Genomic DNA, 20,062 nt, shown 5'->3' with positions numbered 1-20,062 from the left:
CATGTCAAAACCATTGTGGATAAGGAGGTAATGCGAAAAATCAAAAGGAACTATTTAATATTTTGTCTACTATAAGACCCAAATTAATCATAGCTTTCTGTATGACTTTTAAGGAAAGAAAATGTCAAATATACAGAGACAGAGAATATACAGAGATGGGTAATAACACATTGGCATCAAGGTTGGTGAGGAAATGGGGAGAGGTAGTTCAAAAGATACAAAGTGGCAGAGGGCCAGGCATAGTGGCTCACGCCTGTAATCCAAGCACTTTGGAGGCCAAGGCCGGTGGATCACCTGAGGTTGGGAGTTCAAGACCAGCCTGACCAACATGGTGAAACCCCATCTTTAAAAAAATAAAATAAAATAAGATAAACAGAGTGGCAGATATAAGGAATGAACAAGCCAAGAGATCTAATATACCACATGAAGACTAAAGGTGACACGATTTTATTTTATTGAGGATTTTTTTGTTAAATATGTAAAATTTAGCTGTTGTCATTCACACACAAAATAGTAACTATGTGAGATGATAATTATTTTCATTTGCTTCACTATAGTAACCATTTTACTATACGTATTCTATAGCATTGTGTGGTAAACTTCACATATACACAATAAAATTTATTTTTTTTAAAAATGCATATTAGTGGCTATAAGCTTGTCTTCAACTTGGTAAATCAATCTCTAAGAAGAGGGCACTTTGTACAGATGCAGAAAGACAGGTTTTGCAATTATGGAAACTGTCCAGGCAGAGATAGGCTACCGGACAGAAATACATGTTAAAATACAAAGAGAGAGATAATTGCTGAAGCTGACCTTGAAACTACATCCTGAAATTAGTTACTTAAGACAATTCCAACTCTTCTTACTTATCTCTAAATGTTATTAAGGCAAAAATGGCCAGAAAACATCACATGCATTTGACGTTCAAAATAAAATGCAAAAACAACCAAACAAACTCAGAGAGAAGCTGCGAAACATTAGGATATTAGAAATTTTACTTTACATTTGTAAAAATAGAGAACTGGACTTTATGGTTTCCTTTGGGAAGACGATTGAATCTATGATACTGGCAATAAGAGATGAAAATGAGATGTGGTGCAATTACATTTATCAGTGAGATAATCAACCTGGCCTGTAACTAAGGTGAATAGCTAGCTATATTCATGGAAAAAAACACCATTAAATTAGTATGCCATGTACTTATATGCAGTGGGTTGTATTTTATTATTTTAAGACATAATTTAGTCATGCCTCAAAAATTCCACACTCACACAAAAGTGTTTTTTTTTTTTTAAAAAAAATACCCAACCTTCCAGAGAGCCTCATTAGCAGTACTGGCATTAAGGAGTATGTGAAATATTTTAAGGTTATTCATTATTTTTACATCATTTTATTCTATGGCATTTTCTATGAAGGTAACAACAATTTCTTTCTATTTTCAAGTTTTAGGTAATAAAACAACATTTGCATTAGATAAGCAGTTTTATTTGAATACTGAATCTATGCCTACAACTAAATAGATTACAGTCAGGTTGTAAATCTATCAGTAAGTTAAATCAATAAAAAACATGAAATTACAGGATTTATGGTTCTAACTAATTTATAATAGTACACAGGTGACTTGTGGCTATAGTAAGGTATTATATTTACTTCATTATAGGATGAATATATTACAATTAGTTATTGATTTCAGCAAACTATCATATATTATTCTTTTGTTATTAATGAGACTTATTTTGATCTTCCTCTCTTCCTCAAACCTATATATTATATTCTTAATCTTCAATCCCTAGACAACTTTTAGAATATAATAAACTACATGGAAAGCAAATGTTTTTTTCAATAATAAAATGCTAAAAAATTGTAACTCATCAAAACTACCAAAAAAAAAAAATCCTTATTTTCTAAGACAAGTAAAGAAATAATACAAATTGGAAGCATTTCTTTAAACTTAATTTTGAGGTTAGACAGAAGCTAAAATAATTACTTTTATAATCATTTTTATGATTTCAGAGGCAAAATTCTCTAATTCAATGAGAACTAACAGAACAATGTAAGATGTTGCATATTTAAATGTAAATGTGAAACAAAAGAGGCATAGTGTCTTAGTATGTTTGGACTACTCTAACGAAACAACTGCCTTATAAACAACGGAAATGTATTTCTCACAGTTCTGGAGGCTATGAAGTCTAAAGTCCAGGATTCAGCAGATTTGGTGTCTTGGTGAGAGCCTGCTTCTTTGTTCATCACTGTCTATGTCTTTCCTCACGTGGTTGAAGGGGCAAGGCAGTTCTCTGGGGCCTCATTTACATGTGCACTAATACCATTCACGAAGTCTCTCCTCTTATCACCTAATCGACTGTCAAAGGCACTGCCTCTTAATATCATCACACTGGGGATTAGGTTTCAAAACATAAATTTCGGAAGGACATAAATATATCCACCATGGAATATGGGTGAATAAGACTGTCACAGGGATAAATATTCCTGAATTTTCATCAAACCTCAGAGAAAATTACTTTCCTACAAAATAAAATACATTGCTTTAAATAAACCACGCAGTTTTATACATATTACTTCAGATTTGTAAGGACTGAATAACTTGAAAGGGAAAATGTCCTCGTAATAGAAAAAAAAAAGTTGGCTATTACTTCTTGACACATATGATTTCTGTAATGATCTACTCTGGATAGATCATTTTTACTCAACCTTTCTACAACTATACTTGCTATGCAGACTTAGTTTTAGTTAGCCAAGATTTTGCAAAGCATATCTTTGTCAAATCATGTGTAGTTCATTTGAGCATATTGTATACATCTGATTAATTCATCAAAATCTAAAAAAGGTTTTGTGGTTATTGTTACTTTCAAATTAATGATCATTAGTTTCCTTTTTCCTTTTAATATTTTCATAAATATATTTATTTTAAAAATGTTTGCAACTGCTTTTTAAAAAATAGTGTCTATATATATATATATATATATATATATATATATATATATCTTAATCTTGGTATTAACATTCAAAAGTGAATTAATAGAATTTCCTAAGACATGGTGAAATATAATTTCTCGGCTGGTATGGTGGCTCACATCTGTAATCCCAGCATTTTGGGAGGCTATGGCGGGTGGATCACCTGAGATTAGGAGTTCGAGACCAGACTAGTCAACAAGGTGAAACCCCGTCTCTAAGAAAAATACAGAAATTAGTTGGGTGTGTTGGTGCACACTTGTAATCTTGGCTACTCGGGAGGCTGAGGCAGGAGAAGAGCTTGAACATGGGAGGCGGAGGTTGCGGTGAGTGGAGGTCATCACGCCATTGCACTCCAGCCTGGGCGATAAGTGCTGAACTCTGCCTCAAAAAAAAAAAAAGAAAAAAAAAAAAAAAGAAAAAAAGAAAGAAATATAATTTCCCAGGGCCGGGCGCGGTGGCTCAAGCCTGTAATCCCAGCACTTTGGGAGGCCGAGGCGGGTGGATCATGAGGTCAAGAGATCGAGACCATCCTGGTCAACATGGTGAAACCCCGTCTCTACTAAAAATACAAAAAAAATTAGCTGGGCATGGTGGCACGTGCCTGTAATCCCAGCTACTCAGGAGGCTGAGGCAGGAGAATTGCCTGAGCCCAGGAGGCGGAGGTTGCGGTGAGCCGAGATCGCGCCATTGCACTCCAGCCTGGGTAACAAGTGCGAAACTCCGTCTCAAAAAAAAAAAAAAAAAAAAAAAAAAAAAAAAAAAAAAAGAAATATAATTTCCCAAGGAAGATACACATATATTCCTGGGGAAACCAGTAATACTTTCATAATAATTTAGAAGCCCATCATTGCAGGAATTCTTAAAATTTACAGAGCTAAGCATAGATACTATGAGCTGATTTTGAGATACAGACTCCAGCAAATCCAATAGGATTTGGTTAATTCAGGAGGTCATCTGATATAGCCCAATGCCTCTAAACAGGCCTGCATTCAAAGAACACAGGCAATTATTTGTACACCTTTTTTAATCCTAGGATTTCTGCCAACAACACCTCAATTAGGATCATGATGTCACTTAGTGTAATAAGATATCCTGTTTCCTAGAATTACTTACTTCACTTAGTTTAGTCTCTGCCTACATTATGGCCATCATGAGGCCAAAAAATGAGTTGCCGTAAGACTTAACTCAGACCCATGGTGATGGGCTGGATAAATACTTCATGTGCCTGATTATCCCAGAGTCATCATTTTATAGGGTTCAGCCATAGGACTCAATGACTTTCCTTCATCGTTTTCTCCCCTCCCAAACTTGGAAGACTTTGAGAGAGAGGGATCTGGGATGGATGGCTATGTGGTCTTGTTGATCATTAATGCTACATGTTCTGTCTGTAAAAATGTGTAGATGTATTATTCATAAGCTCAACTGGATGGAGATGACACCACAGAGCATAGCATAGTCCTGTGACAATAACTGTGATAATGATCACATGTGGTCTTAAGCATTTGCTTATTTAATATTTAAAAAGGTAGTCTAATTTTTTTGCCGGTATTTAGTATGTAGGCTAATTTGTGTTTCAAGTATTTATTCATATAAAGAAAAAGAGAAATAAAACAGATGATGTAATGACTCTTACAACTTCTGATAACGTGTTGAGTCAGACCCTATTTCACTGTGCCTACAAATAAATGTATCATTACAAGCCAATACAACCTCTCATGGTGCTATGATTTGCATATAGTTTGTCCCCACCAAAACTCATGTAGAAATGTAATTGCCAGTCTAACGGTGTTAGGAGGTGAGGCCCTTAAGAGGTGATTAGGTTTTTAAGATTAATTGATGTCTTTTTCATGAGACTGGGTTAGTACTCTGGAGACTTTTGTGAGAGCAGGTTGTTTTGAAGTGAGTCGGCCTCCTTTGCCCCTATCTCCTTTGCAGGCACTCCTTGGCTGCTCTTGTACGTGCACCCACCCATGTAATGCCATCTGCATATGACGCAGCATGTGGCCCCTCCCAAAGGCGACTGCACAATCTTGAACTTACTGGTCTCCAGAACTGTGAGCTAAATGAAAGTCTGTTCTTTGTAAACTACCTAGTCTCAAGTATTCTGTTACAGCAACGGAAAATGGACTAAAATGCACATTGATGCTTTGAAACCAAATAAGTAGAAAAGTGCAATCATAATATACTCTTGGAATAAGAATTTTGAACAGACCAAAAATTATTATACAGGGTTTGAGTTGGCAGTTTAAACTTTTTGTTAAAAGCAATAGTTACAACTGTTGTTTAGTAATAATTCTAAATTAGAAAAGAATTTAAGTCACAGAGCTTTATTAATTGGCACCAAATTTGGATTTTAATTTTTTGTGGAGGGACTATTTAAAATCATCAGGAAATAGAATAACATAGGAGTTTCATACATAAATTAGTTGTGTATTGAAAAATGTATGTAGGCCGGGTGCGGTGGCTCACGCCTGTAATCCCAGCACTTTGGGAGGCCTAGACGGTGGATCACGAGGTCAACAGATCGGAACCATCCTGGTCAACATGGTGAAACCCCGTCTCTACTAAAAAATACAAAAAATTAGCTGGGCGTGGTGGCACGAGCCTGTAATCCCAGCTACTCAGGAGGCTGAGGCAGGAGAATTGCCTGAACCCAGGAGGCGGAGGTTGCGGTGAGCCGAGATTGCGCCATTGCACTCCAGCCTGGGTAACAAGAGCGAAACTCCGTCTCAAATAAATAAATAAATAAATAAATGTATCTAAAGCTTATCTCATTTGTTGAAATATTATATTAAAACATTAATAATGTAACGTTTATATTTTTACAGCTATATAAGCTTTGAAATTATGTAATATTTTATTCCTTCACAGTACTTGTGGCAGAAATCACTGGGTAGATGATCTAAGAGTGAGCTCTTCCCAATATCTTAATTGCTAATACTGAAATATTAAAAAGAGATAACAGATTAAGCCTATTCCATCAGAGTTGCACCTAAAGTTGGCTACAGCAGACTAGATGAATTAAGAAGTCTGCTTGAGAGGTTGATGAATATTTTTCTCTCGTCCCTAAAAAGAACATTTCTGGAGAAAAGCTCTGTGTGCTTCTGGCCACTGTTGACTGCTGTTTCCGAACGTCTTCGTTAGTCATGATGCTAAAAGCTGAAGTCACTTGCAACCATGAAATGAAAACTTTGGAAAATAAGATAGAGAAAAACCTGGATTCCTGAGGATATTTTTAATAGCTGAATGAATGCTCAGAAAAGCCGACCTCTGAATTTCTTTTCAAGTGAGAAAAATACTTCTCCTCCCACCTTGTTTAAATCTCCATTACTTTTATCCACTTTTATCCACAAACTTTGATATTGCATACACCGTTCTCTGGAACAAAGTTAAAACTCTCTGTAAGCATTTGGCTATTTTGCTAAAGCAGAATCATGATTTTCACAAATTTCTAAGAAATCTTTTTTTTTTTTTTTGATTTTCTTTCTTTTTTTTTTTAATAGCATTTTAGGTTTTGGGGTACATGTGAAGAACATGCAAGATTGTTGCATAGGTACACACATGGCAGTGTGGTTTGCTGTCTTCCGTCCCCTCACCTGTATCTGTCATTTCTCCCCATGCTATCTCTTCCCACCTCCCCACCCCCCGTCCCTCCCCCATTTCCCCCCAACGGACCCCAGTTTGTAGTGTTCCCCTCCCTGTGTCCATGTGTTCTCATTGTTCAATACCTGCCTATGAGTGAGAATATACGGTGTTTGATTTTCTGCTCTTGTGTCAGTTTGCTGAGAATGATGGTTTCCAGGTTCATCCATGTCCCTACAAAGGACGTGAACTCATCGTTTTTGATGGCTGCGTAATATTCCATGGTGTATATGTACCACATTTTCCCTATCCAGTCTATCATCGTTGGGCATTTGGGTTGGTTCCAGGTCTTTGCTATTGTAAACAGTGCTGCAATGAACATTCGTGTGCACGTGTCCTTGTAGTAGAATGATTTATAATCCTTTGGATATATACCCAGTAACGGGGTTGCTGGGTCAAATGGGATTTCTATTTTTAGGTCCTTGAGGAATCGCCACACTGTGAAATCTAACTAGTTTGATTTCTATGAATCGATATCTTCCTCAGGGATTTCAGTTTTATTGCAAATTTTCATATATATGTATATATATATAGTATGTAATATATAGGTAATAGTCATTATACAGATAATAGCAAGTTAATATTAAAATAACAATATAAATTATATTCATTGAAAACACTATTTCTTTTTCTTACGAGTTTGATGTAATAAAGCAGATATATACTTTTCTCCTAGAGAAATTGATCAACATGAATATAAGCACTACTTTTTAGTTGCCTGTGGCATATTACATAATTGCATTGGTTATATGAAAATAGTGAGCCGATCTACAAATACTTGATTTAGAGCTTATTGATCTAGTGCTTCTTCAACTGTCATTATTTTCTTTGCCTGAAGTGATGTGCAAATTGCATGTTTTAAAAAAGAATAATATTGTTTACAATACAGAAAACAGCCTCCTTCATTTCTGCCACTTGCCTGGATTAAGCTGGCTTGATAGTAAAGCAAAGGATAAATTGGAAAAATCTGGGTTCTTAGTCTGAGCTCCCAAAACACTTTGACTTAAAAAATTTAAAAGGATATTGTATTTGTTTAGGACATTCATTGTTTTATAAAGGCTTTTACATATATTACCAAATTGAGTCTAAGAAGAATTTCATGTTTATTTGAAATATTAACTTTATTTTTCAGGTAAGGAAATTAGAATTCAGAGGTGTCAAGAAATTGCTGAAGCTCATCTAATTAATAAATGGTATACCTAGACTTCAATTTAGAACTTTTGACTCCTGGGCTCTTTTGATCATTTTCAAAGCAAAAGTGTTTTCATGAATAAATTATCCATAGCGTTTTCAAGATTTTCCTTTTGTCTTTGACTCTCAGCATTTTTACTGTTGCATATTGGTTTGTGGGTCACCTACTGTTTACCCTGTTTGAAGTTTTCAAGCTTCTTAGATGTGAACAGAATGGTTTTTCACTAAATTTGGGAACTTCTCAGCCTTTTTTTTTTTTTTTTTTAGATTATCTTCTCTGCTTCTTCTCGCCTTCTGCTGGTGCCACTGTGAGTTTGTTGCTGTGATTAATTGTGTCCCACGTTCCTCTGAGACTCTCAATTCCTGCCTTGGCTTGCCAAATCTCTACTACTCTATCTTTAAATTTGCTTATCTTTTCTTCTGTCAACTCAAATTTTCTGAATAGCCTCTCCAGTACATTTTTAATTTTCATCCTTATAACTGTTTAACTCCATAATTTTCATCTGTTAGTCTTCTATAAATTTTTAACTCTATTGTTAGGCTTTACTGGATGCAACATTTTTTTTATATCTTTCTTTTCTTCATCAAACGTGGTTTTCTTTAGTTCTGTGAACATACTTATGCTGGCTACTTTAAAGTCTTTTCCTGATAAATTCAACATCTGGTCTTTCTCACAGGCAGTTTTGTTGGAGAGATATATATATATATTTTCAGTATACGGGTCTTATTTTTACATGTCTTAGAATTTTTTGCTGGGAACTGGACATTTTAGGAAATACATTACAGCAGCTCTGGGTATTGGCATTCCTCTCCTCCTCTGCGGCTGTTATGTGCTTATCTATTTGTTTAGTGACTGAACGGATTATCTTAGTGAAATTCATCCTGACTTCCCCACCTCCCATTCGAGCGTTCAGCTTCTGCCTTTGTTTCTCAGGGAGATGCACCCAGGAACGACAGTGGCATTGGCGGGACCGAACTTTTCTCTGAGCATACTTAACCTCCACGAATTGCCGGCTGATTGCTACGTTGCTTTTGACAATGTTCGTGCGCATGGATTGCTCTGCACTCTAATTCATTTAATTCTGGCTCCTTTGAAGAAAGAGTTTCTGGAGTCAGTGTTCGGTTTTTGGTCTGACTGCAGGAAGGCTCCTCCCGGGTGTCGTTACCTGGCTGTCTCCCACAACTTGCCCCCTGCGATTTAGCCTGTATCTTGAATCTCCTCACAATCGCTTTTAACCGCAACTCCACAACCGTCTGTTTTTGTTGTGGTTGTTCGTTTTTAGAGACAGGGTCTCACGCTTGCGCGGGTTGGAGTGCGGAAGGGCAGTGATGGAAACTGGTTTGCGATCCTGGGTTCGAGCCATCCTCCAACGACAGCTTCTGGAAGTGGTGGGATTACAGGTGTGAGCCAGCGCGCTTGGCTTCCGCTGTTGCGGAGAAGCTTGGACGTCTCCATTCTCTGTTGCAAATACAGTCACTTGTTTGTTTGTTTTTGTTTTGTTTTTGTTTTTTAAAATTTTTTAAAATTTTAAAAATTTTCCTAGGAGGAGATTAAGAGCAGTCTGTTTGATGGTCTGCTTCTCCCCACAGGGACTCTCTGAGCCGGGTGCGGTGGCTCACGCCTGTAACTCCAGCACTTTGGGATGCCGAGGCCGCTGGATCGCTTGAGCGCAAAAGTTCGAGACCAGCCTGGGTAACACAGTCAAACTCCGTCTCTACTGAAACGCAAAAGACGTTAGCCGGGCATGGCGTCATGCCCTTGCCGTCCTAGCTACTCGGGAGGCTGAGACAGAATAGTTTGAACCCTGGAGGCAGAGGGTGCAGTGAGCCGAGATCGCATCACTCAGCACTCTAGCCTGGGTGACAGAGCGAGACTCCGTCTCTGCAGAAAAACACACAGAATCTCTGAGCTGGAGCTCTGGAGCCAGGGGACAATGGCCAGCTTCTCTGAGTGACACAGCTGCTCTAGGAGCTTAGCAATGGTGTTGGGACGAACAGGAGCCTAGGTCCGCTTGTCTGGCCTCTCTGGCATGAAACAGCCATGCCGTGAACCCAGCACGGGTGATATGGCCCCAGGATTTTCACCATGCACACACAAATAAATGAGACCCTCTGTTCTACCGAAGTGTCCCACGTCGCCATCCCACTTCCCTGGGATTTAGTCACAGCAACAGATCGCTGGGGGCAAGATAAGGAATCCTGGCATCCTGCTCCTTCCAGTAAGAAAGCCCTATCTGGGCTCTGGGAATAGACGAAACCTGTATTCTTGGTTGCAACAGTCTGAAGTCGGGTTTTGCCTCACTAAGTTGGGAGGGGTAGGAGAGTGAATACTCTTGGTTCAAATACCACAAACCCCTGTGTTTCTTTAAAAGTTTTGTGAGTGTTATGAAACAGATGTTGCTTCATTTGCGGACTGCCCCTAAGACCACCTCCCGTGGTTTTAAGTAGTTGTAATATTTTGTTGTTATTGTTAGTTATTTCACTCTCACTAGGGAGCAGATCACCCGGCAGAGCTCCTCACATTATTATTTTTTTTAAACAAGCAAATAAATCAGTTTAATTCAACTAATAGAATATGACTTCAGATTAGATAAATATTTAAGCAGAATACAAAAAACACTTATCGTAGAGAATAAATTTACAAACAAAATGGCATTAAATGTAACATCCCTAAATGTAAACCAAAATTTAACACTAAAGAGGGGAAAAGATGTTATTTGCAACACATGTAATCACAAAGACATATTTTGAGAATGTACAGATAAGTTCATGTAAACAAGAGAGAGAAAACTCATGAGAAGATAAGCTAAAACACCAACAGGCCTAAGTTAACATATACAAGACACAAAGTGAGATATTCTAATGATTTAGTCAGTATGATAAAGAAATGTGCCTAACCTTATCAGTAACCAGGAAAACACAAATTAAACAATAATAAAATTCATTCTACATCTATAAGAATGGCTAGAATTTAAAGAACCAGGGGATGGCACATAAGGGGAAATTATAAAATTCTCATATGTTGACAGTAGATAAATAAATTGTTATAATCATTGCAGAAAGTAGGAAATCCTGATTAATTTGAGGATGTATATGTCCTATGACTAAGCAATTCATTCCTCAATGTATACTAGTAAAAAATACTCTGACACACATTAAAATAGGAAGACATCATTCAAGACTATTGTGATAGGGGACAGAGATTGGGCTCCTGACACAGGAGAGACATCTGAGGATTTACAGTCAAAGATGAGGGTGAGTTGGTGAGTGGACAGAAAGTTACTAAGGATAGGCATAGGCAGATTCTTGGTAAACTGACCTAACAGATTTCTTGCAAAAGGCAAGCCAAGGACGTAAACGTATTGAGCGTGGGGGATTCTCAAACTGGCTTAGCCAAATACTGCCTAATACTGGGCTAAGGAGGCTGAAGGCAAGATGGGGCCAAGGTGGAAGCCTTATTGAGAGGAGGCCTCAGAAGAGACTAAAATTTGGTTAAGGAGAGAGTCTGTCAATATTCAACAAAAACATAGGTATATGTGTTCTAGGAGAGATGCAGTGTGAATGGTGAATGTTCATAGGATCATTATTCGTAATTGACAAAATTTCAGAATAATCTAAATGTTGATCAGCAGTAGCATGAATAATAAATTGTGGTATATTTACATAATAAAATACTTTAAGTTTTGAAATGCATGACATATGATTATACAAAATAATACAATTGAATTCAAAAGCATCACATTTAATGTGAACAAATGATGAAAGGTAAAAAGTATATAGATGTGTGATTCCAATTCGGTAAACCTAAAAATTAAGCACATTAATACTATAATATGTAGGAACGTAAACTTGGGTAGTGAAGAGAGGAACAACGAATTGATGACGTAATATTGAGAAAAGTAGTTATTTTTGAGAGGTAAGGGGAGAAGCCTCTTAGGGTACACTGGCTTTCTGTCAATATTCTAGTCTTGCTCTAGGTAGTAGTTATGTATGTGTTTGCTATGGAATAAGTCAATAGCGGAATAGTTTTTCTTAATATACTTTTCTGCATGAGATAACATTTTACAATAAAAAGAGTTGACGTATCTATTCAAATAATTTTTTTAGCAGCTCATTTCTTTTTTCTATTTCCAGCTATTCACTTCATTATTATTTTATTTTATTTTATTTATTTTTATTGTACTTTCAGTTGTGGGGTACATGTGCAGATCTTGCAGGATTGTTGCATAGGTACACACATGCCATGGTGGTCTGCTGCTTCCATCCCCCGTCACTCGTATCAGGCATTTCTCACAATGTTATCCCTCCCCAACCTCCCCACTCCCTGCTATCGCTCCCCTAGCCCCGGACTTCCCAACAGGCCCTAGTATGTGATGCTCCCCTCCCTGTGTCCATGCGTTCTTGTTGTTCAACATCCACCTATGAGTGAGAACATGCGGTGTTTGGTTTTCTGTTCTTGTGTCAGTTTGCTAAGAATGATGGTTTCCAGATTCATCTATGTCCCTACAAAGGACAGGAACTCATTGTTTTTTTTATGACTGCATAGTATTCCATGGTGTATATGTACCACATTTTCCCTGTCCAGTCTATCATTGATGGGCATTTGGGTTGGTTCCAGGTCTTTGCTATTGTAAACAGTGTTGCAATGAACATATGTGTGCATCTGTCTTTATAATAGAACGATTTATAATCCTTTGGGTATATACCCAGTAATGGGATTGCTGGGTCAAATGGTATTTCTATTTCCAGATACTTGAGAAATCGCCACACTGTCTTCCACAATGGTTGAACTAATTTACACTCCCACCAACAGTGTAAAAGTGTTCCTCTTTCTCCACATCCTCTCCAGCATCTGTTGTCTCCAGATTTTTTAATAATCGCCATTCTAACTGGTGTGAGATGGTATCTCGATATGGTTTTGATTTGCATTTCTCTAATGATCAGTGAGATTTTTTTACATGTTTGCTGGCCTCATATATATTTTCTTTTGAAAAGTGTCTGTTCATATCCTTTGCCCACTTTAGAATGGTTTTTTTTTCTTTTTCTTGTAAATCTGCTTTAGTTCTTTGTATATTCTGGTTATTAGCCCTTTGTCAGATGGGTAGATTGCAAAAATCTTTTCAATAGGGCTAAAGTGAAATGAGAAATAACAATTTGAGTAGAGATTAAAATGAAAGCACTCTAATGAACTAGGGTTTTGCATATATTTGTGGTGTGAATGATGTAATTTTTTAACTTAGAGATACTCCTGTGTTCTCAGTGCAAGTGAAAATACATGAAAATATTAATAGAACTGTAATAGCTGATTATAAATATAAGTATGCAAATTTCAACCTATTTGTGGAGATTTTAATATCTTGTAATATTTTTGACAATGATTAAGGTATAATAAATGGATTTAAAGTAAAAATTTATCTTAAATGATAATGATAATGGATACGTAAAACAGGTGTTTTATGTATAAATTTGACTTTTTTCTCTAAACATTTGCCAGCCTTTTATCTTTAACTGTGATACCTGTAATACTGAAGTGCAATCACTAGAAGAAATTATTTAAAGTCAGATTAAGATTTTGGGAAAAACATATTTTTATGTAGATGTTAAATCTATTCTGTTGAATGTCAAAAGAGGCTTCTCTTTTGAATAAAAAAGCAACAAATAATGAGTAAATTCTTAAAAAATTAAAGAGAGCAATAAAATCTGTTTTCCTTGCAATTTTCTAGTTATAAATTTATTCTAAGAAATCAGTGTATTAGCTATCATTTATGTATTTATTTATTTTTTTGAGACATAATCTTGCACTGTCACCCAGAATGGAGTGCAGTGTGCAATCTCGGCTCACTGCAAACTCCACCTCCCAGTTTCAGGAGATTCTTGTGTCTCAGCCTCCTGGGTAAGCTGGGACTACAGGCATGAGCCATCACGCCAGGCTAATTTTTGGATTTTTAGTAGATGCGGGTTTCACCATGTTGCCCAGGCTTGTCTCCAACTCCTGACCTCAGGTGATCTGCCTGACTGGGCCTCCGGAAGTGCTGGGATTACCGGCATGAACCACCACGGCCAGCCAGTCATGTTTAGACAGCGAATAAACATGCACTACACAATTCGAAGAGTAAGGTGAAAAAATAATTTTTCTATTCTAGTTAATTTTCATTTGAAAACCAAATGCCGTTAGTGCTCAGAAATTGATATTCAAAATAAATGAGCATATAGATTTCAGTTTTTTAAAAGGCATCTTATTTGTGTAATCTCATTTAAGTTTAGCAACAATTACCTAAGTGACATTATTATGAAATTCTTAAAAAAATTTCGTTCCCATGAGGTGCTTACTATTCATTCATAAAACTAACATGAAACTGAGCAAGTTTTTCTTAAAAAGGTAGTTTTCTAGGATTCTAGAAAAATAATTACAATAATATATTTCCCCCCTTAAAAGGAGCTATTAGCAAACTGGTAGAGATAGATATATATGAACAATACATTTTACATACATGTGTATAAGTATCAAATCATTTTATTTTAAATGTGTGATGTATATACATGTGTACGAATATCAAATGGTTTTCTGATTTACATTCTGTCTTCTAAACAATGAACCAACATGTTGCTTTATTGCTCAGAAAATGGGAAAAAATACATAACAATTAAGATAAAAATACAAACTACACAGAATTTAAATAGATATTTTACCACTTTAGTCCTAAACAATGTCAATATACACCAAAGATATGTCAGCATGGACCAAATGTGTATGCCAGCTAAAAATGGATTTTATTTTCAACTTCTCTAGTATTAAAACCTAATTTTTCATTCAGAATCAATAAACACATTAGGAATATTTTGTTTTGAAACCCAATAGAAGTATGATGTCAGTCACACTTAGTGAGACTGTATTATATTGGCATTTTAAAAAATTTCATAAAATCATCTTCCATAGTTACAACTTTTAAGAGAAAAAAAGCTATGGTAGATCATTTGAGAATCTAAGAGAGCAGAATGAGTTTAAGTCAGTTTCTAATGGTATATGGTAGATATGTAAAAAATAAAACATGTAAATTGGAAAATGTATAATTCACTGTATAAGCACTTATTGAGTTTCTATTGTGTATCACATACTAGTCTAAAATACATTCATTTATTAGTTACTCTCATTTTCACATACTTTGGAAATTTTGTGAACTCTTGTGTTATCGTTTGCTCCAATGAGGTCTTTGAGTTCAAGAAGAATTTGACTTCTAATCCTATATTCCTCCTTTGCTACCTCAACTTCTTTTTTAAAGATAGCACTGTCATCCTCAGGTCTAGTGTAGGCTGAATTCTGGAAGAAAATAATGAATTAAACAACGGGAGAGTCTTTTTCTCTTTAGTCTCAGGAAAGATAAATTACTAACATTAAAATATTAAAAGCTGTTTCCATATGCTAGACATTGCTATGATAGTAACTTTAAAGTGAATACCACTAGTCATATGCTGTGGGTCATAGTACCCCCATCTTAAAGGACATGCTATGTAACTTTCCTAAAGTCACACATCTAATGAGTGATGGAGTCTAGGGCCCCTGAACTGCACAGCCTGTGATCTCTGACAAAGATATTTCTATGATCTGGGGTAACTTCTTTGCTCATAACTTTGGAACTCAAACAAATCTTTTGATGAGTCAACTTTCCATTTGTATCTGGTAGTGAAATAAACAAGGGAGAAGAGCTTTGATCATTTCAGCAACTGCAGCCTAACTCCTCCTATATAATCTCTGAATGAGGGGGTAAATATTTTAAGCTATGTATTCATGAAAGGCGACAGGGAAATCATGGCTGTTTCTTGAATTGTGTCAGTGCTGGCAAAAGAGATTTTTGGATTTTCTTTATTATTCATGCTGCCTACCTATAATAATAAAACTTCCTTTCTCACTGTTTTCCCATCTTAAATCTTAGTCTAAACCACTATCATTTTTTTTTTTTGCCTGTATTCATATTGTAATAGACTCCTACTTCCTCTCAGTTCTTTCTTAGGCTATGTGCAACACCATGGCTAAACTAATCCTTTCAAGGAAGATGATGTCATTCCTGCTCAAAACTCCATGGTGAGTTTGCATGTCCCTTAGGGTAAAATCGGCCCCCTCCTCTCTACCCCGTTCCTCTCCTGCTATCCTCCTCCTGGTTAGTCTCCTTACTGTTCCTTCATCCATGCCAAGCCTGATCACACTGTGGGAAATTTGCTCTTTGCCCTTTCAGCTGCCTGGGATGTGCTTTCCCCCAATAGCCACATATCTCCATTCTCTTCTTACCTTCAAATTTTAAAGCATCACTTCAGGGATGCCTTCTCTGGCTAACTCTACCTGAAATAATACATCCCCATGAGTATGGTTTCTTTCTCTCTTTCTATTTCACTTTTTATTCATAGAAAACATCAATGTCTTGTATAGCATATATTTCTTATTTACCTTGCCTCCTGTCAACTGAAGAATGATGAGGTTCATAAATTTGGAAAAGAGAGCTTTATTTCTCATAAAGTGTTGCAGCCTGCAGGGTGGCCATCAGGACAGAAGTGGGGAACAGGCACTTGTAGGGTGGGAAGAATAATATAGGAATTTATGCTGAACAGAGAAGCTGAATATATATCTACACATAAAATAAGCTGTAAGAGGAGCTATAAATATTTATGAAAGGAGAAACATCCCACCAGCTGACTCTGTTCTCTCAATCTGTAGAGCCCCTGTTCGTTCTGTTCACCACTGGATCCTTAACATTTAGTTCAGGGTCTGGGACGTGGTAGGTGATTAATATTTGGTGAGGCCTTCAGGTGTGGCAAATATTTTCAGACATTGATTTAAATTCTTAAACTTGAAACTTCTCAAAACAGTGTTTTGTTTTTGTTTTTTAAACATCGCTCTTTCTTCACACTGAATGATGAGTAAATATTAGCTCAGTGAAAGAATAAATGTTGGAGTCACATGCAGTGGCAAATGTGAAAGAGAATATATTTCAGATTGTGACAGGAAATTTGTTATTGGGCTGCCTTAGAAAGCCATGGCAATAACATAAGCATTTTTACATTAAAATATCACTTTTTATGACCACATGTGACTTTCCGTAAAGTGACTATGTATTGAGCACAAAAGAGGGGGAAAAACCCAAAACAGCAGAATAAGAAGAGGGAAAAAAGGGTGAAGATATAGAATTCATGGAAATATTAAAACGAAAGAAAAAAAAATCATGGAGCTTGGGACCGAGAACCAGATGGATAGGGATTGACATAAAGGGAGTGTGAGAATTATTCTTTGTGGAGGAATTAAAAAAAAAAACTGTTTATATTTCTTCTATTTAAAAATACAATGTAAAGTATAGCTGATTACATTTCTATGAACATAATTCTTGGCTTTAAATAAAACTTAAAGTTTATTTTTAAGAAAAAAGTAACAATTTTGATTATTCGAGGCACGAAATAATAAAAGCAATATTGTTTTAGGCAAAGATTAAGTGTTATGAATAGCATGCTTTATTTTAGCAATATTCATGACATTAATGTGTAAAACTCAAACATTTATTCATTTACCATTGAATGTTGTATACATTATAGACATTCTATAGGGCACATAGAATTTTTTGTGTATAGCTTTCTAATTATATACATTCATAAGAATGTTAAAATTATAATTTTACATAGCAATTTTGAGCAAAACTAAATTCAATTTCAGATGTTTTACACGAATGTTTTAAATTGTCAAAATCAAGTGTTCCTCCTTTATGTAATGTTTTTACTTAACATATTATTAAACAAAACATTGAATTCACTTTTATGCTGAAATCTAAGAATCTTCTCTAAGGATCCAGTTGTTTTATGAAGCATCTTTTGTGAGCAAAGCCCTACATTAGGGACTGAGGGATATAGATTAAAATGACACACAGTTCTAGATTTCCACAAGCTCGATTATTATCAAAAAGGAAAAAAAATGTAGACATATAATTTGCAGTATAGTTTTGTATGTACAAAACTGTGGTAAAACTCATAAGATTTGGGTAACACAGAGATGAACTGCATAAGTTAAGATGAGACGATATTTGAGCAAAAGTCATGTCTATGTTAGTGATTTTTTTTCTATTATTCATTGTCAAGGTGCGAGGGAACGTTCTAGACAAAGAATTGCTCGAAATCACTGAGTAAATAAAAGGACGAATGTCAAGTGTGATGCAAGCACAGGGTTGCTTGGAAAGTTACGGTGAGAAGAGGCCCTGAAGACACCTTTCAGTCAACTTTAACAGGGCCTGAGGGTCCTGGGACAGGAGTTCAGACAAACTGCGAATGAGAAGGCTGAATGGTGAGGTGTCTGAGAAGCCAATTAAAGCAAGAAACCGAAAATGTGCAACAAGATAAAGCTTTTCTCTTTTATGATGGTACAAGCAAGAGGCTAAAATCAAAGCGTGGACCGCCTGTTGCATTTTGCCCTGTGAAACAGTGCACGGGTCAGATCAGATGTGAGAGTCATGTCACTATCGAGGGAGTCACAAACAAAAACTCTAGCGGCTTTATGGACCTTAAAGTAGTGGAGAGGATGAGGGAGAAGGACTAAGCATGGGTATGTTCTGGGCATCGAGTCAGTCTCCCCAGCCTCCCCTGCCCAGCCTGCCATGTCTCCAGGGAGGCTTCGGCAGAGGTGCCTGAGAAGGACCTCGGCCCGGGGGCACTCAGATGAAAAGACCCAGGAATGGATGTACCCTGCTGGGAACAGACATGCAGAGGCGCAGAGAGCGTGGCTGGCCAGGTGGGGCCGGAGCCATGGCCAGCCGCTGCCTTCAGAGCCCGCAGTGCCCTGTGCCCCGTGGCGTGGGAGAGCCGCCTCCCAGGTGAATGGTTCGTCATCATTTCAGACTGGGCCTGGAAGATTACCTGAAGCTTTTTCGCTAGAAGCTGGACTCCTCACCATGTCAAGAGCAGAGAAGACATCATGAGGTAGACAGTGGGCAAGTCTAAGTGATTTTGAGACGTGGGCGCGGCGGGATGCAGGTTTCAGGCTAACGGCCCTGACAACGACGTGAGAGCGGACTGGTCGGGGGCTGTCATTGACAAGAAAAACGGCTGAGAGACAGTCTCAATTGTCAAGTGGTCATTTTTAAACCCCCTGAACGCCCTTCGTTCACTTAATAGCTTTCCAGGATAATTCTGAAATCGCTAAGTCTAGACCTGAGGATTCGAAGCCAGCCGCCTTTCAACTCCTCTTCATTTAGGAAAAGGATGCTCAGAATTGAGATACTGCCTTTGCTTCTTTGCCTGCCTCTGTACTTTTTGGATCTCTTGTTTTCCATTAATGGTGGAGAGGCGGGAACTGGGTCCACTGTTCTCATATACAGGATTCCCATTTGATCTCTTTCTTGGTCTTTCCAAAGTTTCTTTCAATATCTGACATGGAAGTAGTATGATAAGTGGAGTTTTTATGTAATATTATAAATATGATACAATATAAAATTTTATATTTATATTTATATATAATTATATATTAAAATTACATATTACAATTTTATATATAAAATATATAATTTGATGTAAATTTATGCTAAATATATTTTCTCACAATTGAGGCACTTTATTCACAGTTTTTGGTTCTTAGTGCACTTGCTATCAATACACATTTGGATTTGTTAATACTTTGCAATATCTGTGGAGCTTACCTCGTGTTCATTCTTTTAATGAATGTAGTGGATTATATAGATAACACTTCTTAATGTTGATTAATCTTAAATTTCAAGATCGAATCATACTTCTAGATAGGGTCTTCTTTTAGAGAATACCTGAGGTGAATTTGAGGACATTTTATTTGGGAATATTGAATCCGTGTACGTAAGTTAATTTGACCAATAATTATCCATTGCACAGCTGGCTTTCTAGATACTTCTTCCTGCAGTTAAAATGATCAAAATATTTTGGATCAATGCTCACTTCAGCAGCACATATACTAAAAATGGAATGATACGGAGGAGATTAGCATGGCCCCTGTGCAAGGATGACATGCAAATTTGTGAAGTGTTACATTAAAAAAAAGTATTTTGATCAGTGTATTATATTTATTTTAAAACGCAGCAGTGTTGTAAATGCTACAACTAATTTATTACGAATCAGTGTGTTTAATTATGATTTGATATATTTACATACGTATTTATATTTAAAGAAATATCAGTGAATATTAATGGTCTAAAACCATATAATATGCTTTTAGGGTTGCTATGGTAACTTATTGTCTTGGAAATTCTAATAGATGTGT

General features: G+C 36.5%; 1 non-coding gene across 1 annotated transcript; it reads left to right on the top strand.

The window, feature by feature from the left end:
• The first annotated feature begins 19,732 nt into the window (after nt 1–19,732).
• LOC120368499 (U6 spliceosomal RNA) lies at nt 19,733–19,839 on the top strand. The gene has a single exon (XR_005582610.1). It is a non-coding gene; the product is annotated as a U6 spliceosomal RNA (small nuclear RNA).
• The last annotated feature ends 223 nt before the right edge of the window (nt 19,840–20,062 follow it).

The sequence above is a fragment of the Saimiri boliviensis genome, chromosome 18, assembly GCF_048565385.1.
Source record: "Saimiri boliviensis isolate mSaiBol1 chromosome 18, mSaiBol1.pri, whole genome shotgun sequence".
Classification (NCBI taxonomy): Eukaryota; Metazoa; Chordata; class Mammalia; order Primates; family Cebidae; genus Saimiri; species Saimiri boliviensis.
Note: the sequence above shows the minus strand (reverse complement) of the source record. Positions and strands in the feature narration are given on the sequence as shown.